At 30.8% G+C, this 22,162-nt stretch overlaps 1 protein-coding gene across 6 annotated transcripts in view; it reads left to right on the forward strand.

Moving 5' to 3' along the window:
* Positions 1-22,162, forward strand: part of LOC146537816 (uncharacterized) — a 134,411-nt gene that overhangs the window by 83,442 nt on the left and 28,807 nt on the right. The gene's annotated exons all lie outside the window — the stretch shown is intronic.

The following is a 22,162-nucleotide window of genomic DNA, read 5'->3' on the forward strand; positions in this document are numbered from 1 at the left end:
AACAGGTCGTTCAGCTTTCATTATGTATGTATATATAGGTCATATAATATAAATATTTTATATTTTTTAAATGTTATTCCACACTTAGGAAGACAAATACTTTTTAGAAAACATATAAATAATTATAAAAAAATAAAAATGTATATGTTCCCTAAAAGATATTTTAATACAAATATCGTTATATCTTATTAGCAATATAAACTAAACATATCTACAAAAATCTATTGGTGTATTGTAAAGTTGTTACAACGAAAGTCGTTAGATAAGACTATCGCGATAAGAACGAATAGCTTAATTGGCTGTAGCATTTGGATGGATTCCAAGAGTCGCGTGTTTAAATTCAACTATGTTAAAATTTTATTAGAATTTTTAGTATTATATCTTAATTTATCTATTTTACAATTCTATCCTATAATAATGTAGCAGGGGCACAAGTGTGTGGCTGTGAACGCGACTGGTGGTCGTTGGTGGGTGGGTGGTGGTGGTTGTGGGTTCCATCCTCACTCTGGCGGAAAATAGGGAACGGAGTGTCGTATCACTAGATTCCCTCTGCCTACCCTAGAGACGAATACAGCGTGACGCTATAAAGAAAATCTATTTTATTATTCGACCCTTTAACAACATAATTTCAATTAATTTATTACTTTTCACTGCAACTACAAAATCTATCTCTACGTACCGTTCAGGTAACATTCACTTATCGATCGAATATCCATTACGAGTTCGAAACTTTTCTGTTAAGAGTTAGTTAGAAATAGAAAAAGTAGGTAGGAAGTATCTTTTTCTTTTAACACCAACTACTTTATGTAATTACGTGATAAGAGCTGAGTTGCAAATGGAATTTCTTATTTGTTTTCACGCTGTTATCGATCATCGTATCACTGTTAATTACATTGGAGGATTAAGTTGGGATAACTTTGGCCAAATAATTACTGTAACAAAATAGTTATGTAGTATGCAACATAATTTGCTATAAGAAATAGAATAATAAGTTATTTAAAACAGAGGGGAGAGAAGAGTAGGAAGAGGGAATTTAGGGTAAACACTCTTTTCCCTAATTTGTGCCCAAATTTCGAGGCTTTTGCTACAATACCATAATATTTGGGCCAATCAAATATCATAAATAGACCAAAAATCATTCATTCATCGTTTTTCCTTAATAAAATATTTACTTTTATTTTAAAACAAGAAACGCCGAAATGAAACTGTAACATTTGTAGATGATTCTAAAATGTAAAACAAACACTTCAATATAAATAATTTCTCCAATAGAATATTCATTAGAATTTTAAGTTACTGCTGTAAGATTTATAATATTTTGTCGAATTAATAATAATATTATATCTTATAATATTTTTTTTATCTTCAATCCATCACAAAAATCAAGACAAATTAAGAAAACGTAGAGTTAAGACACTCGATTCTCCATAATATAATATTTAAGATGTATAAGTAACTAGTTGTTCAATTATAAATTAATACATAAAGTGATTCATTAATAAATAATATGAACAAAGGAATAAAGGAATCGATTAAATGAAAAACCTCAATGTTTGCTTATATAAATGAACAATGAATACGTTTTTCAATGGAGGTACGATAGATATAAGAATGCGCTATTTATTACTTTCTACTTATTCTTGTTAATATAATTATTATAAAGCTGAGGCACGTGGTGGAGCAGTGGTACAACAGCTTGACGGCTATGGATTCGATTCCAGTTCGGGAGAATTAATTATTTTCTTTTTCTCGCTCAGGAAACGAGAGAAAGCGCGGCGTTGAGCACCACTGAAGACAAAAATATTCTAAAAATATTCTTAGCGGAAAGTGAGGAACGTTTTGTCGTAACAGTAGGTTCCCTCTATCTACCTACCGCGTGCGTGAACCTAAAAAAAGTGATATTGACGCCCCGAAAGGATATATATTATTATGCAAATAGTAAAATTTTGCATGTGCTGTTTGCATCTTCTCAGTTATCCAAGTTCTTAGTTGCAGGTAAACTTTTGTAGCACTTCAACTCGGTCACGTTTATACTCGTATATCAGATCGTACACTTTACGGCTTCTAACTTTGGAAACTGTTGGAAAAAATATTATGCATAAAGAAAAAAATATTATAGTTATGCATAATATAATGTTTTTGGATTGGAATAGAGTTAGTAGAGCGTCCAAAAAATATGGAAAAGCTTACATTAATTATTTATTTTATTTTTATGTAACTTTTATTGAAGAAAGAGAATAACCATTTTTTTAACACTATGCCCATTCTAAAGATATTCTGCGTCTAGTGATGTTCGATAACATAAATAATAAACATTTCTTCGAGGGAATAACTAAATTAAGAAAAAAAAATATTTTAAATATGTGCCGCATATTAAAAAAAAAATTTTTCTTGCTTACAACGATAATACGATAACAAGTAAGTGGTAAATGAAATAAAAAAATAAAAGTCAATTTTAAAATACGAAAATATATTTGTTATTTTAAATATAAAGTTAAATATAATTCAACAAGGGCTTTTAAGCAATTTTACTCTACATTTTATCAGATATTCCAAGTTGAGAGGCAGTTATAAAGTTAGCGAGTCTGATCTGCAAATATGATATTACTAAATGTTCTAACTACAATAGTTGCTAAATGTGACGAAACTAGAAAGGTAGAAACCGTCATGGAGCATTAGTACAGCATCTGTCTGTACCAACAATATAAAGGCGACGGTTGCGATTCGATTCTCGATCAGGGGAATGAATTTTTTTATAGAAAAGACAAGGTAAACAACAAAAACAACATTTCACAGTTGTGTTGAGATATTCCAAACTGCACAGTAGTGAAGTTCCACAGAGCGTATCCGGATGTTGAGGATAATATTTAAGGTTGTGACGCATGTACGATTAGAAAATTCGAAGACAGGTATCAGGTTAAACAGTTCTTAGAGCACTCCCCATGATAAATGCGATAGAGAACACACGTCTCTCACAGATTACTGGATCGCCAATGATTTGAACGACGTAGCACTCACAGCATTAATGTCTAATATGCTAATACTGTACTGAGCGCAGTTTTAAGAGGAGTTCCCTCGAGAACTGGCACGTAACTTGGGGTTTTTTTAGTGATTACCGCGCAAACTGTGTCTTCTGGGAGTTGAAAGAACCTTTTCTTTCTTCTTTTCACCATATAAGGAAACATTCCCGAGAGAAGACTCAACACTAGACACATGTTTATTTCGGTACTCATCAACGTTTTCCCAAGAAAGACCTGATGACATAGCAATGAATGCTAGAAAGAAGATGTCATTTTTATGCAGAAATAGGCACCATGTATCTGAAGAAAGAAATATATGTAACCTCACATACATGGATATGTACGTAAATGGATTCATTAATAGTCTCTTAACTCTGAACAAATATTCACTAAATCCTGAACTGAAGAGTATTCAAACCTATGTGGTACGAATTCTGATTTAATACTTACTAATATCGAAATCTAAATCAACGGACTATTCAAATTTTGTGTTCCAATAATTTATATTCATAACTCTGCCTTTAGTAATATTATTTTAGTTCGTTAATAATTATTGGATATTATTATTTAGTTTTTTTTTTTATTTTACAAAAGTAATTTGATATTTTAGATATATTTTTTTATTAATTGTTTTATTATTGTTACTATCAAATCATACCATACATTACCGTGACACATGTGGGTTCGATCCCCACTCGAGGAAACGAAATATTTACTTAAATTTATATTTCCGTTTCTTCACTCTGGTTAAGGCAAAAGCGCTGTGTTGAGTTCCGCCACTCAACACTCAATGTCTCCAGAACTTGGCGGAAAGTGGATAACGGAGTGTGTTAACACTACGTCCCCTCTACCTAACCTGCTGTGTGCGGGATACTGCGTGAAGCTGATTATTAAACCATGCCATCGAATAATCGACTAAACATTTTACTTCGCTTGGGGCATATTGCGACCACGTAATACAATTATTGTATAGCACAACACGCTACTTTATAATCATTACGTACTTAAAACAAGGTTTACAACAGAATATTACATTTTATTTTGCAAGAAGGCCTAACTGGTTATAATTATGGGTTGCCATGGTAATATTTAAGTTTACAAAGTCGTTAGTTCACTTCAATTCATCTTAACCTTCGCTAGAGGCTAGAATACCTCTAGAATTATGCTATTCCTTCAAGACAGTATTATTAGAAAAGCAATATTTAATATCTCATTATTTGTTGGCGACATGCGAAATTGTCGAATTAACTGAAATTAAAATTCACTTACATTTCGTCTTGTGGCTTATTTTTTTTGTATTTGCAAGAATTCTTCGTGATATTCCAAATTTCAAACCTTAAAAATGGTAAATTATGTTAATAAAATTCCTAATGCTTTCTCGACTTGTTTAATAATATATTTATATTGTGTAATAATAAGCAGATCTTCTTTAAATACGGATGAATATTTAAATGATAATAACTGAAAAAATATTAGAATTAATATATATTTTTTTCCTTTGTATGCGCGAAAATATTTCTGATTTACTATTACTGAAACCACACTAGCTTTGCTATAACACTTTCAAATACAACACTCAGACACACTCACTGTCTATATGAAATATTTTACGACCCCTTTATCTGAGAGGAAACTAAATATAAGCTCTATTGTTAATGTAGCAGGTTCAATTTTTCATTGAAAAATAAATACAAATTGGTTGGTTCAATAACGATGAGTGGCATGTTGAAAATCCATCTCAATGAATGGGGGTTGGGGGTTTGTTTTGAATACTATCCTTGGAATAGCCTGTATAGTGTTTAGCTAGCATTTGCCCGCGGCGAGTCGTTGTTACATTTAACTTTTCAGAAAGGGAGGGAACATTTTTTTTTATTTTCATGTATCTTGTTATGACTCATCGTTTTCTAAAGAGTTGAAAATTGTTCAAAGAAATGTTATTTAAATTTTTAATTCGCTGTATCCCGCATATAGTAAGGGAGGCAGAGGGAACCTACTATTAAGACACGCAGCTCCGTCGAATTTTCAACGCCGACTTTTATCTTGTTACCAGAGCAAATAAATGAAAGTAAATAAATAATAATTCATTCCCCCGAATGAGGATCGAACCTACAAGCGTTACATTTATAGTCCCACGCTTAGGCTACTGCGCCGCAACGGCTTCAATACTCCTGGATACAAGATGAGCAAATAATTTATTCGTAACTAAATTGTACAATTAAATTAGGTAAAGCTTTTTTAAAGTTCTCTTATGATGTGGTATTCTAACGCAAGATGGCGCTATATTATTATAAAATATTTGCTAAGTATTTTTTTCGCTGGTTATTGTACTTCATACAATTTATATCTTTTAGCACTGTATAAGAAATAATCTTCATCAAATTTTACCCAATGTTGATGCATTAAGTGAAATTTTATTATTTTAATAATCTTTTTTTATTAAATTTTGTTTAGTATTTTAACATGTTAAGGCACTCCATTCCCCACTTTCTGCCGAATTCTTTGGGCATTGTGTGTTGAGTGGTAGAACTCAACGCCGCGTTTTGCCTCGACACCAGAGCGAAAAAATGGAAATACAAATCGAAATAAATATTTCATCTCCTCGAGTGTGGATCGAACCCACAGCCAGTTGGTTTTACAGTCACACTTTGTGCCCATGACTGACGCGTTTCAACTGCTGCGAGGTCCTTACCATGTGACCCTTAGAGACTACTAAATAAAATATTATATTAAAATTATAAAGTTAACTACGAAAATGAAATGTTTTCATTTCAAGCCTAGGCCAGCAGAGCGTTAAGTGACTACTGACCAAAATTTATATTTTCACCTAATGAGATAATAATTAATTAAGACTTAATAATAATTATGCTCATATACTCTGGTCATGTCTCTCCTTACTCTGGTATATGCGAAATACAGAAGCAATATTTTTTTTGGAGTTAAAGCGTTGTATAACTAACAGCTTCACGCTGTATCCCGCACACAGCAAAGAAGGCAGAGGGAACCTCGTGTTAAGACACTCTTTTCCCCACTTTCCGCCGAATTCTAGAGCCATTGCGTGTTGACTGGTAGAACTCAACGCCGCGCACCAGATCGAAGAAATGAAAATATAAATTTAAATAAATATTTACTTTCCGATGGGATTGAACCTACGACTGGCCTCTGCTTGCTTAACGTTCCTTACTAATGTCAGGACATAATTACAATGCTGTTTCTTATTAAGCAAGCATTTAGTTGTATATAGCAAACTGATTTCTATATAGGTTAAATAAAAAATCTTTTGCAAAGTCCTGAAATTTGTTAACTTTTTTACTCATATGTTATAAACTGAAATTTAATCTTATATTTACATATATGAATTTAAATTTGATTGACATATTCAATTTTTACTTAATAAAACATTTTCTTACATAAGTACTTTAAGATTAATAATCGGCGGATATTAAGAAAGCTCTTTAATTTAAATAAATACTTCTGACATTTCTGCCTACTTATACATATACATATACAAAATTTAAGAAAAACAGTAGTGGTTTAATATCGCTAAAGTTTTCACATTATAATTATAATAATTTCCAAGTAGATATATTTTAAATGTCAATATCCCAGACTGAGCAAAGTTTCAATTAATTTTGTATTCTTAAGCAGAAACAACTTGATACTTTGATTAAAGTAAATTCTCATATTACAAACTAGAAGCGGCTTGACCTGGCCATCGAAATTGGTCCGGGTAAATAACGTCCTAGCCCATTCATCATACAGCCTTAAGAGTTTGTATACCACATGTAGGCCAATGGAGCTACGGTTATGACATTTTCTAGACGTATACCCACAAAAACTGCTCCAATTTCCTTTTGCAGTCCCTTTTTCGTAGCTTGTCAGCGGAAACACTATCTTATGGAAGCCTCGTGAAATATTTTTTCAGTCAAAAATGTTTAATTAGTGGTATATATTTACATTCGGCCAGTTTTATGTTGTGATGAACAGAACGAGGTTGAATGCTGAATAGCTCCTTATTTTGGCTACGACATTCGAATTTTTTATATTCGTGTTTACGAAGTTTTTTATCCTTGTATATTTGCCAAATGTGGGAAGCTTGCTCATCTCAGTCTAGATCGGTCGGTTGGGCCGCGCGCACGTGGTACGATTAATAAGTATAAACGTCAAATGTCAATCTGATCGGATGACAGTGACGTATAGTGACGGGACTGACGTCAACAAACACACGCGGTGATTGTTTACAACGAATTAGTGATGTTATTAGCAATTAATATTTGAATTATATTTATAATTTATTATAATATTTATCGTTTTTATTAAAATGTGAACATAAGATTATAGTCTATAAAAAAATAGATTTTTAAAATATTTAGCTAGTTGTTAGTATAATAATACGAAAGACTATCAAGGCGCAGAGGAATCTGTAAGCGCGATAGTTGTGACTTCCATTCCCGCTCTGGGGAATGAATTATTTACATTACTCTGCTAAGGCAAAGTGCGGATACATATGTGTATTCATTATTAATTTTATTTAATAAATCATGTTAACGCTTTTACAGTTATAAATTTATAATTATAGAAATCTTCTATTTTACATATAAATTAATTAAGATACATTTAATTTTAATTTAATAGATGTTATAATAAGCATAAAATTCTATTTACTTATAAAATTTAGAAAAATAACTAACCATTAAATTATTATTGAGACAATTTCATCATAATATTTAAAAAAAGACATATATACATAAAAATATAATTAATTTATGACAAAAGCATAAAATAAATTGATAGAACGTGTCCACGCCACAACTGACGAGCGCAGTGGATATCCAAAAAAATATCTATTAACTTCGAAAAAGTAATTTATCATGAAACGACAGTGGTCTCTGCTATGGTTATTTTTTTGCGCACGTTACCCAATTTGACGGCATCAGTTTTGACTTTGACAGTTGTGAGAGAAAAGTTGCGCCTGACAACCACAGTTCCCGGTCTCTTATGAATTTAACATTTGAAAGTTTTGCAGTTAGAAATACAATTTCATAATATGTCATAACATGGTTGACTTTTTTTATTGATAAAAAAGCGAAAATTCTTCTATACTCATTTTGTAAGGTAGAACAGTTTGTTCGTAGGTATCTGCTAATCTCAGCAACTGCTGGTTAGAAGTAAAGAATCTTCTTGGTGAAATAATTCCCATGTCACAAAAGGGTAGTGTACCATACACTAATACAAAAAACTAAATATAGAAGTTACTTTTATACACCTTCTTTTAATTTTAAAACTGATATCACTAGACATATTGGGTCAGTATTCCTTTTCACCGTATCATTAACTTCATTATTTTATTTTATAACATTTAAATACTTGCTTAATTTTTTTTTCTTCTTTCTTACTTCTACTTCTTGTGCTTATACACTTTAACATGTGCATGTTTTATAAGTTGCACGTTATAAAGTCAAAAGAATTACATGTTACAATGTTGAGAAAATCCAATTTCGCACGTCATCTTTACCAGATATGGAAATGTTCTTTTGATAGGTTTTTACTATTACATCAGAAAACTGCAACAGTGTTAGCATTTCATAAATTGTAACACAAACTACCAATATTTTCTCATTATTTTATTTATTTAAACTTCATTTAATTAGATAAAAAAAGTAGTAAAAGATTTTTTTTTGTTTAAATATCTGTGATATTCTATATTATATTTGTTAATCATAGGACCATTTTCAAAACATATTAATTATCACGTAAAAATATAATACCTATCAACTAAAACAATAATTCGTATTTTTATAATAAAAGAAATTAAATAAAACAATTAAATTTATGCTTCAGTTTATTAACTGAAATATAATTGTCTCTTGTTAACAGAAATTTCATTTCACTGACACCTCCAATCAAACGTGGCTCGTGAAAATTGAGAAGCTTTTTTAAGGTTTTTTTGTCAGTTTTACGTTTTTTCTTTTATTTATTTATTTTTAGGGATTGTGTGTGTGTATTCAATATTAACTTAGAATCCACAAAATTTCTTATACATACAAACCAATTAAGTTTCCACATATTATACACATTAATCTAAAGAACAAAAACAAAATATATTAAAATAAATATAAATACAAAAAAAATATATATAACATACACATATATTTTTTTAAATGTATTAAATATTATATAGTGAAATAGCAACGTAGTCTAGATACCTTCGTTCTTCACTTTATACCCGAATTCTTGACATTGCGTATTTAATGGAGGCTTTAATATGAAAATAATTAATTCCCACGAGTAGGAATCAAACCCACCACTATAATATTTACAGTCGAAGAATATTGCTAAGGACATCGTGGCGAGGTCCCACTGCGCTCCCATATAACATAAATTCGAATTTATATTCATTGAAATGTCAGCCAGGAGATGATAATCTCGAAAATGATGAAATTTTCAATAATATTCAACAAAAAAAATACTATGCGTGTAGGTTCTTGTTTCTATTTTTTTAACACACCAACTATTTGTTAACAAATACATCTGTACTGAAACCGCTTATTTTCCGCTCACATAAATATTTGACCAAAGTCGTTCAACGTGATAGCACATTTTCGATTGATATATAAAAATTAAAGATCTGGGTTCGATTTCGTTTCGAGTATGATTATATATTATTTATCGCTCCAGTTGAACAAACATACACATAGAGAGAGGGTAAGAAATAGAAATAGTATAAAAATGGTCGTAGCGCCCACATAACCGAAGTCGCGGGAAGCTGCTAGTAATAAACAAAAAATAACAAATACATAATTATTTACATACGACTACTTTTTTCATTAAATCAGCGAAAAGCAATAAAGAGAATACTTTATTCTTCTCAAGCTAAATTGTTATTAAAATTTAAACGTATCCAAAAGAGCTTTGCTTGTGCCGTTACAAAATTCCAACGTTCCTTTTATTATTTTTGTTTGCTATAATAATTTCCACTACGGCCGCGAAGTGTCGCAGTGGCGTAGATTTGCTGGCAAACTGCATGCCAGGACCCAATAATAAATTAAAATTTTCTTATTTTTGCTTTAAACGTTATATGTGGGCAGAATTTTTGTGAAATAATAAGAATTATTTATGTTCTACTTTATATGAATCAGAATTATTTTTGTTTTGTTTTAAAGTATAAAAATTTCACCAATTTCAAAATTTAATCTTTAAAAATATTACAGTGATTTTTTGAAAAAAAAATTCAACATTTTGTTGTAATTGTCGTAGTTTTTAATTTATATATTTTTATCATTTCTTAAAATTTAAATTAATGTTATTTTTTATTATTTGTTGCCTGCAAGATTGTTTGACTAAAGTTACTTAGTACTTCGTCCGACTAGTAACTTGTTTATGTGGAAAACAGCCTTAAATACAATTATCACACGAATATATGAAATTGGCCAATAACTTAAATATTTTATACGTAGAGTATGAAAGAGTAAATAAAAAATATAGTAACTTTATTTAAATTAGCATTAAAAATAGTTTACTCATCGCGAATAAATAATAATGTAATATAATTATTAGTTTAAATATACTTAAACATAAAACTTTCTCCAAATACGACTTAAACCAGTAGACGTCAGCTCATCAACAGCATAATGACGATGTAAATTAAAATTAAATTATTAAAACGTGGATAGAAATCATTTACTTATTTACAAGCCTTGAAGATAATCCAAAGTACTTAAGAACAAGAAAAATATATTTATAAGGAATTTTTAATGGAAAAATTGTTAAGTATATGAATATAGACATAAAGTAGGCTTTTAAAATACTATAAAAAACCTACAACTCTAGTAATTTAGGTATATTCCAATCCATCAATAAAAAAATGCTTCCAACACTTGTTTTAATTAAGATGAGGTATTAAATGGTAATAAATTTATAAGTAAAAAGGTTTATCCGTAACTGGCTCACTGCGGCGCTCGAGATAACGAGGTCGGTCCGCAGACTGAGCGACGCCATCATATCGTCTAGAACAGCTACTACGAGAAATCGATATCAACTCGATGGAACTTACAAACTCGCAAATTTAGACGTTCAACATTCCATTCCACTAGTTATTACTTTTGTAACTATCGGTGCGCATTTTTATTGCTCCTTCAATAAATTCTTCAAAAGGAATTCGCCCCAGTCGGAATTTTAGAGTTTGTTTTTTCAAGTTTGTTTGCTTTTTCGTAGCTGAGCTATCATTATTTAGATTGGGTTTCCTGTGCAAAACTACGAGATAAAGAATTTTTTTGTTTTGATTTTATATTTGTTATGTATAATATTGAAATCTTAGATTAACTTATAATAATATTATCAAAACAAATAAAGATACATAGTCATTACCGTGGCTGATAAGGATCGTTGACCACTAGGATCTTTGACCACATCTCTTTGTAAGACACTAAACGCAAGCAAACCTAACATCCAAATAGTTAAAATAAGTTATTTTTCTGTTGACATAGAAATAAGACATTAGTTTCACATACAATTATTCAACCTTCAAAAATGTTAGTACCATATTTGCCAACAAAAACTTATCCAAGCTACGATTGTAAAGAAATCAAACACCTCGAGGCTTTTACAGAACTTATATTTCTTCCAGGGCTAAATAACATTAGGCTTCTACAATTTATATCTCAGGACTTTTACAGAACTTATACTTCTTCCAGGGCTAGATACCATTAGGCTTGTACAATGTATATCTTAAATTATAATACAATATTTTATTCTAGAGGACCACTTTCCTCTTCAGCTCCAAATCTAATAATGCGCATCAGAATTTTCAACACATCAAGCGTCGCGCTAGTTCTATGTATCAATTTTCAAATATATCTTTTTATTAAACAAAGAGGTTGATTTACATTTTTCTATAACAAATTATCGTAAATATAAAAACTATTTATATAAAATCATTACATTCGGCCATCCGACTTCGTGCAATCTCCCGATGCACGACTACTCACAAACTCACTCATTACATTCGGTCGATTACAAATAATATATGTATTGATATTGCCGCAGCCTACTTGACATCACTAGTTTCAACAAATATACAACTAATTAAATCATTGCGTCTTGAGCTAGTACAATCATATTATAACAAAATGCGCAATAGATACTAGACTTAACATATAATTTACAAAAAATAATTACTTTTGAGACCAGAAGACTTTTGGAGTTCTCTCAGAAGTTTAACCATATGTACATATAACGAAATTGTAACTTATCGCTGCGTGGAAGAAATACGAGAAAATCTATCAATAAATAAAACATGTTTTGTTAAAATGTTGTCTGTCGGTTTTGTCGGTTTATGTGTCCCTGCGTTTGTCTGTACGCATATCCTGAGATTATGAACATTTTAAACATTTTTAGTAATAAAAGTTGAGCAAGTAAAGAAATATGTAGTATAAAGTTTAGTTTCAACTTAAAGTAACATCAATAATCATACACACAAATATAAATATTATGTTCTAATGTCCACTGGCTACATGTTTGTTTATCTCTACGTATATTGCACTCTTTACGTACATACTATTTAAAGTTTATTTCTTGCTGTTACCTATTATTATCTGTCAGTTCCGTTATTGAACTTTAATTTCACTCTTAAATATATAAAATAATAAGGATAGCGTATTTATATTTGAAACTCCGCTAAAATTACAAATATCTTACGAAATACTTTATTGTCCATCATTAAATAAAGTGTAGTAAAAGAAAATGCTTCACATAAGAAAATGCACAGCAGGCGGCCTTATCGCTGTAAGCGATCTCTGCCAGGCTACCTTAAGGTGCACTCGGACCGCTGCTTTATATCCTTATACACATACGTAATATATCCTATTATATTGTATAGAATTATTAATTATAATAAAATATAATTTCTAATGTCAACAAATATATATAAATACGGTCACGTTAATTTGTAAAGAAAAGGATACAAAAACTTAAATATGTCTAGGTCTAGGTCTTGGTATAAGGATACCTAGGAAATATTATTAAGCAATTTTAATTAACACAATAGATGTATGTTGATAAGTATGTAAAAAAAATCCATAACAGTACGTTCAGAAAAGTAAAAGGATCTACGATATTACAGAGCCAAGTAGTGTGCATCTAGCTGGGCTTATAATGTTTGGATTGAGAACGTTACATTCGATAGGAATACACCGTCGAGCTATTGGCATCATCAAAAATAAATATATATAATAACAATTTTGCAGTTGAGTTATAACAATTACTTCACATACATACTCATAATAAAATCGTAAGAGGTTCGGTCTTTACTTGAAAAATATTTTTTTAAAAAAAAAATGTTATTAACCTAATAGAACCCAAAACAATTATTTTTGAATTTTTGTTTATTTGTCCGTTTGTCTGTGCGTTTGCTATCTCAGAATCGACTTAACCGATTTAAATGCGGTTTTCACTATTGGGTTCTGGCAAGCTCCCGAAAACATATAGGGTTTATTTTATTACAATCGGTTCATAAACAAAAAAAATAAAAGTTATGCCAATTTAAAGTATTTAGTTCGACAAATTTGCTAATTGCCGTAACAGTTATTTTATACAAGTGTTTTACTGAACTGACTGAATCTTTAGTTTTCAATTCCTTTATTAATATTTCTATTTCAGGCGGGCGTAGCCCCGGACGGGCCCACTAGTAGTAAATAAATTCTTATGTAATGTAAAGAATAACCTCATGAGAAACACTATAACGATTTTACAAAGTTATTTTTTTATTTTAAAATCATCCAATATGAGAATTCCAATTTTAATTAAGTATAGGTCTTGAATAGTTCCCTGAACTATTCAAGACCGACCTAAACACAGCAATCCCTAACCATGCCACGGAACGACATGCAAGGAGAGTTGGCTGTGGCTGAAATATTCGAAACGATCATCTGTTGAACTATATTTACATAAAAGTCATTTAAACCATCAAATATTCTTTGTGTTGTAAAATTTACTCGTTAAAGAACCGATTCCGAAAATTCCTCAAATTTTTGCAATTGAAATTTACTGAATTTAGGTAAAAAATACATATATATATATCAAGGACGAGTAATTCCGACGGCTAAATCAAATTTTAAAAACTATGATTTATATAAATAAAAAATAATTTTCCGTATTATTTCTTAACGTATACACACACAATGCTACAAAAACTATTTTTTTAGTCCTATGTAACTTCCTTAGTAATTTCCTAAAAAATATTTCTTTTGAGATACTTTAATTTTTATAAATAAATTTAGAAATCTTTATTGCCCATTTACGCTTAATGACTAGAATTGGTTTATAAATAAAAACGTTATGTTAATATGAAGCACGTTTGTAAGACAAAATTGCTGCAAAATAACTTATTGAATCGGCTAAAAATGTAATTTTCAACGTATAAACATTGTTTCTAAGTCTACGTTGACGATGCGGTCCCAGAACGAAAATACACTAAATTGTGACCACCATGTTGTCATAATGGGAACAAAATCGCGTAAAAATAACTACGTACGTAGCAGTTATTATTATTTACAGTTACCAGCAAACAAATTGCGATCTTTTACGAGCTACCAATTGTTAAAGTTTCGAGTTCGTAAGAGAGTAAACATCTATCTTCGTGACAAATTTGACTAAGACAAGGTAAGCAACAAACGCGGAACGCCACATTTTAATGCAGTAAAATCTCATCTACAACTAGAGCACTAACGCCTGCCTAGTCATCAGATGAATTTTCAAAAGGTAAGTAAACCCCTGGACAGAGGTCCAAGAGAGGTGAAGAGAAACTAACAAGTTTACTAGTCTTAGTTTACATGTTTATTAAATTTATGAGCTTAAAAAATGCAGATATTGACACTCGCTCTATGTGCGTTTCAATTCGCTACCATAAAGAAAATGGCAGAATACATAAATATACATTTTGTACTAAATAATATGTTTTGGAACTGGAGAAAAATATATATAAAGACAATATACTACCTTTTTAAACATAGCGTTTAAATAGTGCGATAAAATAGTGAATACGTGTGAATACAAAACCAACGTAAGAAGATAATAATTGCTATAAATCAAAGCAGACTGGATAACGCTAAAAGACAACAAAGTGAGATGATTCATTAATTGTGACTGTCGTTTCTCTAATTTACACATAATTTGCAACGTCTGTACATATTGTAATTATGCTAATAATAAAATTGTAACGTGTGTATGCTAATAAACTCTTATGTACATAGAAACAAATTTAATTAATTTATTCCAATCACCCCAACCCGATATAAATCACATATATGAATTCTACTGGAAATAAAAAATGTCGAAACTTGTAGGTGGTACTACACTGGCGGCAGAACCTAATGCTGTGACTTTGTTATCGTGTTTCTATTTATCTTGTTTAATATATTTGTTGCCACAATAATTGATACATAAAAAATATATATCTTTCAATATATAAAATTTTGAACTAGCAGACCAAACTAACACTGTTATGACCTATGATATTTATGACACTGACGGTACCTGATCCTGATCCTGATCCTAATCCTGACCCGACACCCGAGTGAGACTAATTTTCTACTTTTAATGCATGATATCTGAGATAAATCAATAAATCTTCTGGTTTTTTTACATTTCTAATAGGTTTATCGAGTATCCTAATACAGAAAATAGCTTTTTTTTCTTTCGTTTTAACCAGATCTAAAAGTAAAGCTAAGGGTAATTTATTACAGAAATATTGATGTATATTTTTTTATTGTCTAGTATTAGCTTTCATTTCTTTGAGAAACTGATCATAATTTCGCTCAAAGCACTTTATTAAACTTTTTGTAGATACGAATTATTTCCTCACAAGACCCATTATAAACAAACGAGCAAAATTTATACACTCATTTACTTATGTAAGCCAATTTTCTATATGTCACACAAACTGCGGAATTACATTTAAATGTGATCTATTAACTTTTATAATACCAGTAACTAAAGTTTAACTTTAATTCTTATCTATTATACAGAAATTTATAAATCTAAACATTGCTTTTGTATACCAGTAAAAAGTTCCTTTGCTTGTCTTTATGTCACCGAAGCGCTTTATCACATCAGATGAACCGCTCATCAGAAGATGTAAATCACTCCTACGGCCGCGAAGATCTCGAAGTTTTGCATTTTCGATAAATTCCTTTTTTTTTTGTTTGTCATTGCCATCATTCCACTGGGTGGTTCCTCTAGAGTGCGTCTCAGCATCCGACTCCATTTCCCTCAAATTAATGCAACAAATGTCATTAAAAACTAATAATCTTAATAAATTAATTGGTGTATTTATAAATTATCAATTCAAAAGCATTCTCTTTTAAATATCATTCAAAAAATATTTAAAATGGATCGTCAAAATGTCAATAAATAAATCAGAATCAATCAAAAGAAAAAAAAAAAAATACTAAAATAATCAATATTAATAAACAAACATAATAATTTAAGCATACATTACTTACAAAGACTATTACACACTATGCCTGACTGCCGCAATCATCAGTCACGAGCAGGCGCTTACTTAATGTTTTACTTTACTACTACGCCCGACATACCGAGGCCACCACCAGCCTCGAGCAAGCAGGCTCTTACTCTAAATACATAATATCAATCATCAATCTTCGGCACGCTGACCGATAATTCATCTACGGCACGCTGACCGTTAATTCATCTATGGTATTCTAACCATTCTTCTGTGGCACGCTGACCACTAATTCATCTATGGTATTCTAACCATTCTTCTGTGGCACGCTGACCACTAATTCATCTACGGCATCCTTAGCCGTGTATCAATCTTTATACTATTCTATAAAATATACTTTATCTTCATACTATTCTAATAAAATATACTTCATCATCACACTATTCTACAAAATATACTTCATCATCACACTATTCTATAAAATATACTTTGTCTTCATACTATTCTAATAAAATGCATAATAACTCTTAAAGTGACTAAATTTTCAATCAAAAGCTCTCCGATCAATAATATCTACAAAAGCTAGCAGTGGAAAACTTGATTTCCATGTTTTTGTTGTACGTACCTCACTTTGGGGCGGAATCTGATCCCGCTTCTGACTGTAAAGAAATCAAACACCTCGAGGCTTTTACAGAACTTATATTTCTTCCAGGGCTAAATAACATTAGGCTTCTACAATTTATATCTCAGGACTTTTACAGAACTTATACTTCTTCCAGGGCTAGATACCATTAGGCTTGTACAATGTATATCTTAAATTATAATACAATATTTTATTCTAGAGGACCACTTTCCTCTTCAGCTCCAAATCTAATAATGCGCATCAGAATTTTCAACACATCAAGCGTCGCGCTAGTTCTATGTATCAATTTTCAAATATATCTTTTTATTAAACAAAGAGGTTGATTTACATTTTTCTATAACAAATTATCGTAAATATAAAAACTATTTATATAAAATCATTACACGATAAAGTCACAAAAGTTGGCAACTGTCATTTCAAAGTCATAACCGTCTCCAGTGCTTCAGTTAAACGTCGCAAATGTCGAATTGCTCTAAGAAATGGAATAATAAAAAGCAAGTCAGTTCCTCGTGGCTCTAGGCCCCAAGATAACGAGGTCAACTTCTCAGACTAGACGTCGCCAAAGATATCGACTTCGTAACAGCTGATGTTACCAGATTTTAGTAGCCAGTACGCGAGCGGAGTGTTGTGCCGAAAATCCGAGTCGCTCTACGTGTTAAATGGATTTGTGAAATAATATCTAATTTAAATAGTAATACAGATAATGTGTAAATAATGGTGGTTTTAACAGTGTGAAATCGGCAGGCTTAGATAATTTGGGGAGAAATTTTTATAATGACATTTTTTTCCCTTACGCGTGTGTTATGTAAATAATAACAATAACTAAAGTTAAAAAATACATATTTAGGCGCGAACATTTCTTCGTCTACTCTACAGAGTGGGTAGATAATTAAATTGGAATTTCAAATGAAATGGATTTTTCAATACAATTTTTAATAAAAAAATAAATTTTTCATAAAATAATAATCATTCGGCCAATATAACAAAAGTGAAGTTACAAAAATAACATTACAAAATTAGGTAAAATTTGACATACGATCCGTTTGTAATCTGGATTAACATACTGGATCATTTTTATCTCTTTCAATAACAAGGCTTAGCGAGTTCGCGAGACCACATAATTGATTTATGTGAAAATTTATGGCTTATATCAATATGATTATAATTCTCTCTTATTTGAATGTTCATGGAGACCGTCGTGGTAGGAAAAGTAGAGAACGGGGTGTCGTAACACTAGGTTCCCTCTGCTTATTCTGTTATGTGCGGTATAGAGCATGAAGCTGATTTGGAATGGTTTATATTGACAAAATCATGCACCGAAACCAATTTAATTTAACACTACTCAATTAAAGATTTTTTTCTCCTAAAATAACGAATATTTTTCTATAATAATACACTTTAAATTGATTTACTGTAATATTCATATTTTCACAACTATATGCTAAAATTATTTTCTATAGATTTCAATTTCGTATTCCGCCAAATCTCCGTTGTAGTACTAGAGATTACCTGAATATTGTAGGTGCCCACTTAACACGTACTGTAGTGTGGCAGTGGAGACCTGCCAAAATCACACTGCGGGGTTGCGGATTCTGTTTTAATGTGCTATTAGAACAATACCTACTTAGAAACTATTTATAAAGCTTTTACTATTGCGAATACAATTTTCTTTATAATGAACTTTTTCTTACTCAAGAAATTATTGATATTTATAAATAATTGATTTAAATTTTAATTATTTATGCTTTTTTTACGAATTTTAGACTCATATATAGATAGGATCGAAATAAATCTATATATATAAAATCGAAAGGTCACTCACTCATCACGAAATCTCAGAAACTACATGTGCTAGGAATCTCAAATTTTGCATAGGAGTTATTTATAGGACGTAGGTGCTCGCTAAGACGGGAATTTGCAATATTCGACTTCTAAGGGGTTGTTTTTGGGGTCGAAAGTTTGTATGAAACTTTGTTACTACAAATGCTAGGAGTCTCAAATTTTGCATAGACGTCACTAGGCCGTAGCCATGGAGACAGAAATTAATAATAACATAGTTCACGCGGGTGAAACCGCGAGCGTGCCGCTAGTTTGATTATATTTTTATTTGACGTCTTCACGTAATATGAGACCGAACCCGTAACATGAATGAACAGAAATAAGTATAAGTAATGCATGCATTATCTTTTGTCTACATTTTTTTATATTATCATACAAATTGGTTAGGTTCCTCCTGGGGGAAAGAACTGTTTTATGTCCCCGCTCTGGTAAAACAAAAACGGCGTTTAGTTCCGCCACTCGAGAATTAGAGAACGATGTGTAACTGGGATAAAGTGGAGAATAGAAAATAAAATTTATGCAACCCCAAGTTGATTATTTGAAAGTAGTATTAAGGCACTCGACACAATTTTAAAAATTTCATAACTACCTACTTAAGTAAGCTTTTATATTTTTGCCTGAGAAATTTCTTTTCATTTCTAAAATAATAGAGACTCCTATTATTGTAATTATATACGGTTCTAATTGCGCTTTTGTGACATATATGCAAAAATTATTTGGGGTTCAAATTACTCTAAGACGCATATTTATGTTTATAAATTGATATTTCATTTAAAAGTATATAAAAATGAAGGCGGGAAGGTCTTTCACTAAAAGCTTGTATTAAAAGAAAGAGTAATGAAAATTGTAGGCATTTTTTCCAGAAAAACAAGGCTAAAAGATAAAGGCATTTTTATCTTATTTCTTTTAATAAAATATATTTGTGACACAATTCATATAGATAAACTTAGTGTGAAAATTAATGAACTGCACTTTGACTAACCTATTAACCGATTTTGTAATCGAAATTGGTCAAATAAACAGATATTTAGTTTTGCAATGATAAACTAATACTTAAACGTAATAAATATGCCTTAGGCTATCTTGTTTTATACAAACAAGTAATATGCAAATGTTAGTAAATGCTGTTATTATAAAATACAGTAAATTTACAATAATAATTATTTTTCATTTACAAAAAAAATATATATTTCTTTATTTTCATGAGATTTTTGGATTTTATAAGTAAGTCTACATATATTATGTACATCACTTTTTTATAAGCTTTACGCTGCATTCTGTATATGGAAGAGTAGGCAGAAGAAAATAGATTAGAATAAAATGCTATATAGTCCAGTCGGGGCCAGTCGTGGTGCAGGAGCACAGTGTGACTGTAAAATCGGCTGATTGTGGGTTCGATCCCCACTCGATGTAATAAAATATTTATTTATATTTATATCGCTCTGTCGAGGCAAAGCACGGCGTTGAGTTTCGCCACTCAACACGCAATCCCTCCACACGAACTCGGCGGAGAGTGGAGAACGGAGTGTCTTAACATAAAGTTCCCTCTGCCTAACCTGCTATGTGCGGGATACAGCGTGAAGCTGATTTGATTTAATTTACTATATACATAATAATACAATTTTAAAATAAATTAAACAATTAGCTCACCTTTAAAATTAATTAGGGAAAACCACATAATAAGTTCATATGAACTTAGAAATGCTTCGTACTACCAATTGCCTTTGCCAAAAACCTAGCCATATATATGAGAGTCTCATTCGTGACAACTTCATAATTTGAAAACATAGTTTTCATAGTCAAAGGTAGGGTAATAGACCCCTGTCAAAGTTTGTTAATAACCCGCACAGTACTCTCAAACATTTTCGTAGGTATACTGTTTGAAGAGCTTGAAGAAACTAAAAAATAGTTTTTCATGTAACATTATGAAATACAATGTTCAACTAATGGTCGTGGGTTCGATTTTTACTTAAGGAACGAATGCGTGTTAAATAAGAAATCATTAAATATATTGATTATACAAAGATTGCATTTTTAATTTTTAATAATTTCTATTACTGGAGGGCAATAAAAACAAAATTCATAGTTGTTATAGGTTGTGATAAATTTATTATTCAAATATAGTAGAACTGCACTGCATATATTATGTTTTTAATACTATAGTAGTATAGAAGCGCCTGAGTATTATTAAAAGCAGAATACCTTTTTACGAAGATTGCTATAAAACATTTGCTAGGCGCGCCGCTAGACAAAGAAAACTGCAATCAAATAAGGAAAGTGATGATATCACAAAAGAAACATCGTTTTAAATAAAAGATCCAAAAAAATTAACAGCAGAAATGTCTCATTCATTTTATTGAAATGTCACTCCTAATTTATTTGAAAATTTAAAATATAATTTTCCTCGTGGAAAAGCGAAAAAACGTTCACCTTTATCACTAGTTGTCGTTTCTATAGCAATTTCCTGTCAGCTAGCGACTTTGTCGAGTTCCCGTATTGTGCAAAGCTTTGTCCGGGAAACGTTCGACGGTTCAAACTTGGGTTCTTCAATAGAACCAAAGAGAAATACCTATGCAGTTTATCGCTGTGAGAATTTGAAGAAAGTTATAACAGTTCCGGAGGTACTATGATAGTCTGATTGCTTGTATTTTTGATACAGATAAGTGAACTATGTTCATGTTTTTATTTTAATAGAATACTTATAACTTTATAAGATTTGCGTGACTGCAACGATGGTTCTGGGTTCAATCCCTAATCGAAAAAATGAAATATTTTTATATATTTATATTTCCATTTCTTCGCTCTGGTGTCGAGGCAAAGCCTCCTGAATTTGGCTAAAAGTGGAAAATTGAGTGTTTTAACACTAGGCTCTCTCTGCCTACCCCGCTGTGTGCTTAATACAGCGTGAAGCTGATTTTGATTTTTATTTATAAAATCTTTAATTTCTAGTAACTAATTAGGTACAGTCACAAGCAGATTAAGATAAAAAATTCTAACCAAATCTTATTATTATCTATATATTTGTATAAAATAACATTTCCTCATAGTAACACAATATAGAAAAATTCTTAAAATATTTATATTGTGACGATTTCATAGCAATTGAACGAGATTTCCATATACCAGACACGTGTTTAGGTACTGCACGTCGCGTCTGCAATCATGTTCTTATAGCGAAAACGACAGTTGCAAATATATTTCAGT

This window comes from Heliconius melpomene, chromosome 7, assembly GCF_056956725.1.
Source record: "Heliconius melpomene rosina isolate 202511_hmr_F chromosome 7, ASM5695672v1, whole genome shotgun sequence".
Classification (NCBI taxonomy): domain Eukaryota; kingdom Metazoa; phylum Arthropoda; class Insecta; order Lepidoptera; family Nymphalidae; genus Heliconius; species Heliconius melpomene.